The sequence below is a fragment of the Pristis pectinata genome, chromosome 9 (genome assembly GCF_009764475.1).
Source record: "Pristis pectinata isolate sPriPec2 chromosome 9, sPriPec2.1.pri, whole genome shotgun sequence".
Classification (NCBI taxonomy): domain Eukaryota; kingdom Metazoa; phylum Chordata; class Chondrichthyes; order Rhinopristiformes; family Pristidae; genus Pristis; species Pristis pectinata.
The window spans coordinates 44,103,307-44,112,875 of NC_067413.1; positions in this window are offsets into that span (position 1 = coordinate 44,103,307).

Sequence of the window (9,569 nt, forward strand, 5' to 3'; positions counted from 1 at the left end):
TAAAAAGATTGATTAATCTGGCTCTCAATGAATAGCATTGGTCACTATTAGGACATACTGAAATACAGCCTTTTTAAACTATGTTGAATCACTGATGGAAGATTCCAGAGATGTAAATTCAGATTGGGGCTAACTAGATTGTAATCCTAGTTTTTCCTTAATATTTAACTATGGTTAGATACAAATTTCTAGGATCCATTGGTTTCCATGTTGGGATGTTAAAGTAGGTGATGTGGTTGATAATCTTCCAAAGCTTGCTCAAAAATTGTCCCCTTTATTGGGAAAACTAGCAAAATCACTCCATTAATTTAAGGTGAAAAATAAAAGGACTTAACATTCATTTATACAGCCTTCAAGAAGCCATTTACCTGTACTCTAGGCTCCAGAAAATAAAAGATTGGCTCAGCATTAGAGGCTGCTGTTGAGTATCTCAAGGTAGAAGAGTGGGGTAGGAATAATGCACATGGACTTATTTCATTGTGCTTATTTGAGAATATCAGTGGAACAGTAATGCAGCTGTAGTGATGCACAAAATGGAAATGGGCCCCTTTGCCAACTGGATCCACACTGCCCAATCATCAATGTACCCTAATCCTATGTGATCTCCATTTAAAAAAAATATTACTTGCCCCACTTCATTTCCCCTAATTCTATCATTCATTACACATGGCAATATTTAACCTTCCAATGGAATGTGGGAGGAAACCCACAGTCATAAGGAGAACATGCAAACTCCATATAGACAGCATCAGAGTTCAGGATTGGACATGCATCTCTGGTGCTGTGAGGCATCAGTTCTACTAGCTGTACCACTACTGTCTGAGAGCAATATCCATATTTCTTCACTGGAAGAGTATATTTAAGCTTGCTGATTGTACATTCTGCCTTCAAATAAGCAGTTTATATTGAAAATTTATACTCGTGACTAGAGCTTTGTTTCTCATAGCCACCTGCTTTCAGGAATGTTATGGCTCATCTAACCTTAGTCAATTCCTACTGGGTTGGTCCATGTGCTCTGCATGCACTCCATGTTTCACTCCCCATTTCTGATTTGGCATTTTATTCTGACCAAACACCTCTTTTATGCTGATGCATCTAAGTTGCTTGATATAAATTTCTGGATAGTCTTCTCAAAAGGTATCATTCTGTTAACTCATTCCATTTTATTTGACCAAAATGCAAAGCTTGTCATGTAAACCTTTTGGTGCATCTTTATATCCATCACTCAGCAAATGTGCCTCTTTCATAGCAGGAGTAAGTCACTTTGATCCTTTGAACCTTCTCTGCCATTATTATCATAGTTGATCATCTGAATTCAATACCCTGCTCCTGCTTTCTCTCTATATCCCTTTAGCCCCAAGATTTAGTCACTTGTACATCGAAACACACAGTGAAATGCATCTTTTGCGTAGAGTGTTCTGGGGGCAGCTTTCAAGTGTTGCCACGCTTCTGGTGCCAACATAGCATGCCCACAACTTCTTAACCCATATGTCTTTGGAATGTGGGAGGAAACCCATGCAGACATGGGAAGAACGTACAAACTCCTTACAGACAGTGGCCGGAATTGAACTCAGTTTGTTGGTGCTGTAATAGCGTTATGCTAACTACTACACTACTGTGCATGCCCAATATCCAACTCCTTGAATGTATTTAATGATTTGGCTTCAGCTACTTCCTGTAGTATAGAGCTTAGAGGTTCACCATTCAGAAATTTCTCCTCCATCTTGATCTTTAATGGCTCACCCCTTTTCCTTAGACTGTGCCCCCTGATTCTGAACTCCTGCCATTGGGAACAACCAATCTTCATCTGGACTATACAATTAGGATTTTGTAAGGTTCAATGAGATCCCCGTTTTATCGAACTGAAGTGAGCCATGGGCCTCCTGTGCAAGGATATACTTATTCTAATTGCTTCCTGCTAGTGCAGGTCCATCACTTCATGTCCTTTGTATGGCTTCTGCTTGCTGATTTAAATCTCACATTGCTGGTATATGACCTTTCGGAGGTCTGTCACATCCTTCATTATTTTGAACCTTATACTACTGGTGTCTGACCCCTTACATCTCCACTGCTATTTCAGGATAGGTAGAATGAGAGATGGCAGAAATTGTGCTGTATAGTAAATATTGATATTGAAATAGTGTATATTGATAGTAAAATGCCAATTACTTTCAATTATTTGGCTGTGTTTAAAGTATTCCAAATTTTGAATAGGTTAAGTAGGCTAACATTCAGAATAATTATTTCCTTTAAGCTTGCAGTCTTGTGCCTCCAGGCGCCAGCAATCCCTCCAGAATCTTCCCCAAAATGGTCGTCCTTCATGTAAAGGTGGACTGGAGAGCCACCTAATTTAAATTTTCATTTTCTCTAGATGTAGGAGGTGTTTCCAGATGCTGACAGCCCTCCAATAACTTAATAAACTGGTTCCATGAATTTTGTTTGTAGTTGCTTACTTAAAACAGAGCAGGACTGAGACACCATGTACAGTGAGATTAGATTGATTTTTTTGCACTAGAGACTATAATACAAAGGATTTTATACTATAAAAGCCAGTTTTAAAAATCTGGAAATGCATTTTAAATGTTGTTATAGGGTATCAAAGTTATGAACATTTTTATTGTACAAATTTAAATACCACACTTTTTAAAGCCAGTGACTTCCTGTTATTCTGGTCTCTGACCACAGAATATTTGTAGGACAACAGAGATCTTATAGATTTTTCACTATCGAGGAAATGGAGGGATCTGGGGTTAGTGCAAAAGAGTGGACGTGATCTTTCTAAATGGTGAAGCATGCACAATGGGCTGAATGACGAACTCCCTTTTTCTCGTGGTCCCAAATTGACTACAGATATCAGTAGCTGAACACTGTGGGCAGTTCAAACATAGCTGCAAGTTACCATCACACAGTAATATTCCTGTGCTTACAGGAATGTTCCAATTTGCAGTAATGCTGTGGTGTGCTAAATTTAGTTCTATTCTCACACTACATCCACGCCCATTTGTGAACTTTCTAAAGGGTCAATGAGTAATCAGGATTAGAAATGCTGACATGCATCCAAGCAGTAACAGTTAAGCGTAGCCATCAAACTGACAAAGGGAAAAAAGTGGTCCACAGGCATTGATACGAAATGAATTGGCTTCATGAATTTTAGTTGCAGGTGCTGATTTAAAACAGAGAACAGGATAGAGGCACCATATATATTGAGAATAGATTGATTTTTTTTGCACTAGAGATTGTATTCGTAATTTGCATTTTATTGGTCTGCACTCTGCTCAGAAGTACAATTAGTAGAATCATAGAGTACGGAAACAGGTCCTTCAACCCATGGAGTCAGTGCAGGCCTCAAGTGCCCATTTACACTAATCTTACTTTATTCTGCCCGTATAACCATCAACTGCTTCCAGAAAATGAACTGGGCCCAAGTCACGGATCTCCCACCTGACCTCCCACACACTTACCTGATCACCAACCCAACACTAGGCCCTTGTTTGGCCTATGTCAGCCAATTTTCCCCACCCCAATATCTTAGTACTAGTTATGGGCAGCAGATTTCCTTTCATAAGGATGTGCATACTTCTTTAGTGGGGCCTAAGTCTCAGACCTACAACTGAAACAGTGATTGGTGCACTCTGGGTGTATCATAATTTCTAGGCAGTACTATACATGAATCATAAATGAAGCTTGTATGAACTAACCTAGACCCACTGGGGACTTCGATCTTAATCTGCCTTGACTGAAATTGCAGTCTTCCTGTGTATTGTCTGGGGAAATTCCATTAATGGCCTAGCTTTGGAGTTCAAGCTGACAGATTAACCACTGAATATTACTTCGTGGTATCCTGTTGGTGAGATAAGGTTTCAAAGATTGCAAGATCGCTTTACAAAATGTAATTGGTATTCACTAACTGGAATGTCACTCATTTAGAGGGTGCGAGACTGGGATTGGAATGAATTTTCTGTAAATATCTAAACACTTGCTATGTGTGACTGAGTTATTCAGTCTTGAACATTGCCAAATCAGTCCTCAGTTGTGGTCTGTTAACCACAAAGCATTACAAGTTAAAAGACAAAAAGCAACCAGTATCCTCACTTTTATTCATTACCCAGTGGTAGCAACTGGAAAATAGTTTGTTGCACATTCGGAGTGACACCCAATGTGGGTGAATACCCAGCTAAGATTTTTTATGCCAATTTTTAAATGCCTTCATGGACTAGTTAGAGTGGCCAAAGACGTCAAAAGAGTAGAGGGACAGAATTACAAGAATTTGTTCCAATAGTTGACTTGAGTTGCTAGGTATATAGCACAATAAATGAGTCCATGCGCATAACACATATGTTTAATGGAATTAAACGTTTCCATTCAGACGTTGTTGGCGTATTTTTATGTTTAGAGATGTAAAAGGGAATGGACAGGGTAGGAGAGAATTGCCTGATGTCTGTTTGCAGAATATAGCATTTTGAAAGAAGAACTAGAGTAAATTAGGAAACAACAACATTCCTTGCATGTCTTAAACCTCATGGTTGGGTAGGTTTCGGGTCAGGCTTTAATTTTATATCCCAGCAGACCTCTGAATCAATGGTCAAAGGCGAGGATGTTAAGTATAGGAACAAAAGATTGGTCAAGAGGAGGTGCATGTGGTTGTAGAAGTAGAACAGGAAAAGAAGCTGCATTTGTATTCCACTCTCAGCCTCAACATTCCAAAATGCTCTTCAGCAAATGAAGTATGACTTGAGGTGCAATCACTGTTACAATGCAGGAAACATTGCAACAATATTTGGACATAGAACATTACAGCACAGTACAGGCCCTTCAGCCCACAATGTTGTGCCGACATTTTATCCTGTTCTAAGATCTATCTAACCCTTCCCTCCCACATAGCCCTCCATTTTTCTATCATTCGTGTGCCTATCTAAGTCTCTTAAATGGCCCTAATGTATCTGCCTCCACCACTTCCACCAGCAGTGCGTTCCACAGCAATCAATAAGAAACATTATTCCACAGCATTAAGGAACACACACCAGTCTTGATTGAAGGGTCAGCAGCAGGAAGGGTGAGCAGCTTCAAGTTCCTGGCGTCAACATCTCAGAGGATCTATCCTGGGCCTAACATATTAATGCAATCACAAAGAAGCCACACCAACGGCTCTACTTCATTAGGAGTTTGAGGAGATTTGGTGTGTCACCAAAGACTCTTGCAAATTTCTACAGATGTATGAAGAGCATTCTGACTGGTTGCATCACCACCTGCTATGGAGGCTCCAATGCTCAGGATCGAAAGAGGCTGCAGAGGATTGTAGACTCAGCCAGCTCCATCACAGGCATCACCCTCCCTGCCATCGAGGGCATCTTTAAGAGGCAGTGCCTCAGGAAGGCGGCATCCATCATTAAGGACCCTCACCACCCGTGACGTGCCTTCTTCACATTACTATCAACAGGGAGGAGGTACAGGAGCCTGAAGACCCACACTCAACGTTTCAGGAACAGCTTCTTCCCTTCTGCCATCAGATTTCTAAATAGTCCATGAACCCATGAACACTACCTCGTTATTCCTCTTTTGCACTATTTATTTATTTTTGTAACTTATAGTAATTTTTATGTCTTTATGTCTTGCGCCGTACTGCTGCCAGAAAACAACAAATTTCATGACATGTGTCAGTGATAATAAACCTGATTCTGATTCTATACTTTTATTGTTTGTGTGTGTATCTGAATGACTGAGGGTGGAGTGATTATAGGATATAAGCAGATCTAGCCAGCTCAGTGAATCAATGGGTCTAAAGTAGACATTGGTGGTCAGTCTATCTTAGCAAATGGAGATAAAATTGTGGATTGGAGGACTGAGATGAACCATCTGATTGTAAAGGAGAGGTGGAAGTCAGAGTTAAAAACAGAATATGGTGGAAGCTGTGGAAAGGAAAATAGATTTAATGCTTTAGGTTAAAGACCTTTTGTTGATCTGAAATGTTTTCTCTGTGTCTCTTTCCACAGATGCTGCCTGCCCTGCTGAGAGTTTCCAGCATTTTCAGTTTTTATTTCATATTTCCAGAATCTGTACATTTTTTGTTGTTCATTTACTGGAAGTCAGAGAGGTGTTTGCAATTCAAGTATATTTGGTGCCCTCTAGTGGCTTGTTCAATCTGTAGAGCTGGAAAACAAATTTAGCTAAGCCAAATGTTGCATTAGCACATCTGATGGATTCTGCAATGACTTAGACAGTCTTATTTAAGATTTTAATTTTTCTGGTATTTCAAGTTGCTGAAGGTGACAGGTGATAATGATGCCACAAGGGAAGCAAAGCACCCAGAACCCAAGTTAACAAGGGAATCAACTGCTTAGTTTGCTGTTGATAGATGGCAATGAAAATGCCAATTAGACTGGCTGAATTCAACATGAAATCAGGTGCAGAAAGAGAAAGACAGAGAGAAAGGGTGAATTATGATGGAGAGCATTACAAAAGAAAACTGAATTTTTTATATTTTACATTTTAAAATTCTCCAACAACAATTAAATCTTGAAAAAAAAGGACACCACGTCTGTAATATCTATTTTCAGTGCCAGAGCTGTCTGACAGTAATTGAAACTGATCATTTCTTTGAACAAATACCTAGACTAGATAAAACAAGACATAACTCATTTTTTTGTAAGCACAGCCAGAGTCTTAGTCCCTCAAGGTGGCGGTGGTACAGATGATACCTCATCCATCTCCTTGTGGAAGGTGTGTTTGCCAAAAGGTATGGAAAGAGATGCAGTGGTCTTTGTCAACATTCATCCTGAGCAACTGCATAACACAGGACTGTGCTTGTTGGGCTGTTCCCAGGTACATGTACTGAGACAAATGTCGACTGCTGCTGGAAGAGCATAAATTCAGTGAAACACATGTTTTGGTCTTCCTGAATCTTGGTGATCTTCCAGTGCAAAGTGTTGCCTGCAACTAAATGCTGCCAATTGGCATGTACCACGGTGCAGGATTACATGCTGAGAGATGCACTGAGTTTGCTGCAGTCACTTCCATGGATCTGTGGAGTAAGGTCAAAGCATGTGGTCTTCCTGCCACTGGACATGAAAGAGCTGGGCCCATATAATCATTTCTCAGAAGTTTCACTGGTGGAAAATCTGGGGATGAAACATTTGTGACATGTTGACATATTGTAATGATACGCTTGGTAAGTAAATAAAGACAGTGCCTTGATCAAATTGCATTACTGTATATTCAATGAGAAAATGGGTGCAGAAAGAAAAAGTCAGAGAAAATTTGAATTCAGAATGAAGGAAAAAAAGACAACTTCTCTTGGTGAGTTCATTCATCTTCCTCTTAAGCATTCCCTTGAGGATGACTTGCTTGCACTCCAGTCCTGTGGGCTTGGAGGTGGCTGATGAAGCTAGTGTGGGATCTGCAGACACTTCCACAGGTGGGTTGCTTGGAGGGGCATGAACTCCCTCCACACAGTCCCTATGTCCTCCTATCCTAGCTTCTCTGATGCTTCTTATCCAGCTGGAGGTTCCAGAGCTGGGGTTTCCCATGGATCGGTGAGGACATTACATTTTTTTCGAGAAGACTTTGAGAACATCCCTGTAATATCTCTTGCCATGTCAGAGCTTGTTTTGGGAGTCTGCTGTAAGGCATGCAGTGATGTGGCCTGCCCACCAAAGTTGGATGAATAAGATCAGAGCCATAATGCTGTAGATGTTGGCTGTAGTGCTGTAGCATTGTAATGCTGTAGATGTCGCCGTAATGCTGTAGATCTTGTAAATGAGCATGCCATCATTTTTTTGCCTAATCTCCCAATGGATATGGAAGATTTTGCCGAGGCAATATCTACAGTGCATATCTACTTCTCTGGTGCTTTGAAGTGCCTACAGTGGGTTACCCCATGTCTGTGAAGAATATAAGAGATAGGGATCGATGCTGCTGGGTAGACCATGCACGTGGCAGTGAGTTTAGAGTCTTTAGACTCTTTTCCTAAATTGGCCAGAGCCTGTGCTGGTGGACTGGAAGTGGTGGGTGTATTTTGTCATTGCTGTCTGCATTCACTGAGAGGTGGCAGTGATCCGTGTTGTCCAGGGTTTTGCTATGGATCTTAATTGTTGGGGGTGATAGGGGCAGATTTCAGAATACCTTTGTCTTTCGGATGTTTAGTGTAAGGCCCATCCTTTTGTAAACTTCATTGAAGGAGCCAATGACCATTTGGAGCTCAGCTTGCAAATGTAAACAAGTGCAAGCATTGTCCTCATACTCTAAATCAATGACTGAGGTTGGGTAACCTTGGTTCTATCAGGAGTTTCCCGTTCATCCTGTAAATCACTCCAGTGAGAAGCGAGATGCAATACTGCAGCAAGGAAAATTGAGAAGAGGCCTGTTGCAATGACACAGCCTCGTTGGATCATTGGGATTGGGTCTGGGATTATATTAGTTTCAAGCTACAAATAAAGCAATTCCACATTATTCAGTGCATTCAGTAGTGAGGCAAGCAGTTAATAGTGAACCAGAGCAACTTTGACAGCCACATTTGGATATTTGAGGTTAATTATGTATGTGTTTGCTGCCTGTAGCTGGGAGTATGAATTGTACACAAACAATGATGTACACCATCAAGCCCAATGTTATTCCGACAGGACAAAATATCTGGTCATGCACTGACGTTGCAAAGAACATGGAAAAGTTTGGCAGCAAAATGGGCACCACCTCAAAGAAAATCATTGTGTGCCACTGACCTAATTTTGTCCCCAATATTGCATAAATTATATATTTCAATAAAATGTTATCATGTGCACTTCTAATGAAAATGTTTTATTTCTTAAAGTAAATCATCAAGAGGAAACGTTAAAAGGAATTCAATTTCTCTGTTGGGAGATGGGTACAGTATATGCAGCTCCTCTCCCTTCTCTCATTAGTTGATGGAGAATATTACACCACATTCCATCATCTTCTGTTTCTCCCTCATCGTTATTGATGGACATTTGGAGATGTATTGTAATTCACCACACAGCTGGGAATAAGGTGATGGAATCAGAGTGTTTGCATATAGGATATCTCCGAGGATGGACAGAAGACCATTTATTTGATTTCCAATGAATATAAGATAAAAAATTCGGCCTTTTATGCCTACTTCACCATTCAATATCATGGCTGACCTTTTACTACCCTGCACATACCCCATATCTCTTGATTCTTTTAATATCTAATAATCTATCAATTTATCTGGAATACATTCATAGCCTCCACAGTACTCTTGGCCAGTGAATTCCAAATATTCACTGCCCTTTTTGTGGAAAAAATCTTCTTATCTTTGAGGGATCAACTACTTAATATTTTGTTCTCAACACCCCAGCTAGGGGCAATACCACCTCCACATCTACCTCATCAAACCCAATAGAGTTTTGAATGTGTCAATGAAATTACCTCTCATTCTTCCAGACTCTAGAGTGCATATACCTAGACTGCTTAATCTTCCTCATATGACAAACCTGCCATCCCAGGAATCAATCTGGTGTACCTTCACTGGACTCACTCAATTGCAAGTACATCCTTTCTTGGGTAGGGAAATCAGATCAATATTCCTAATGCAG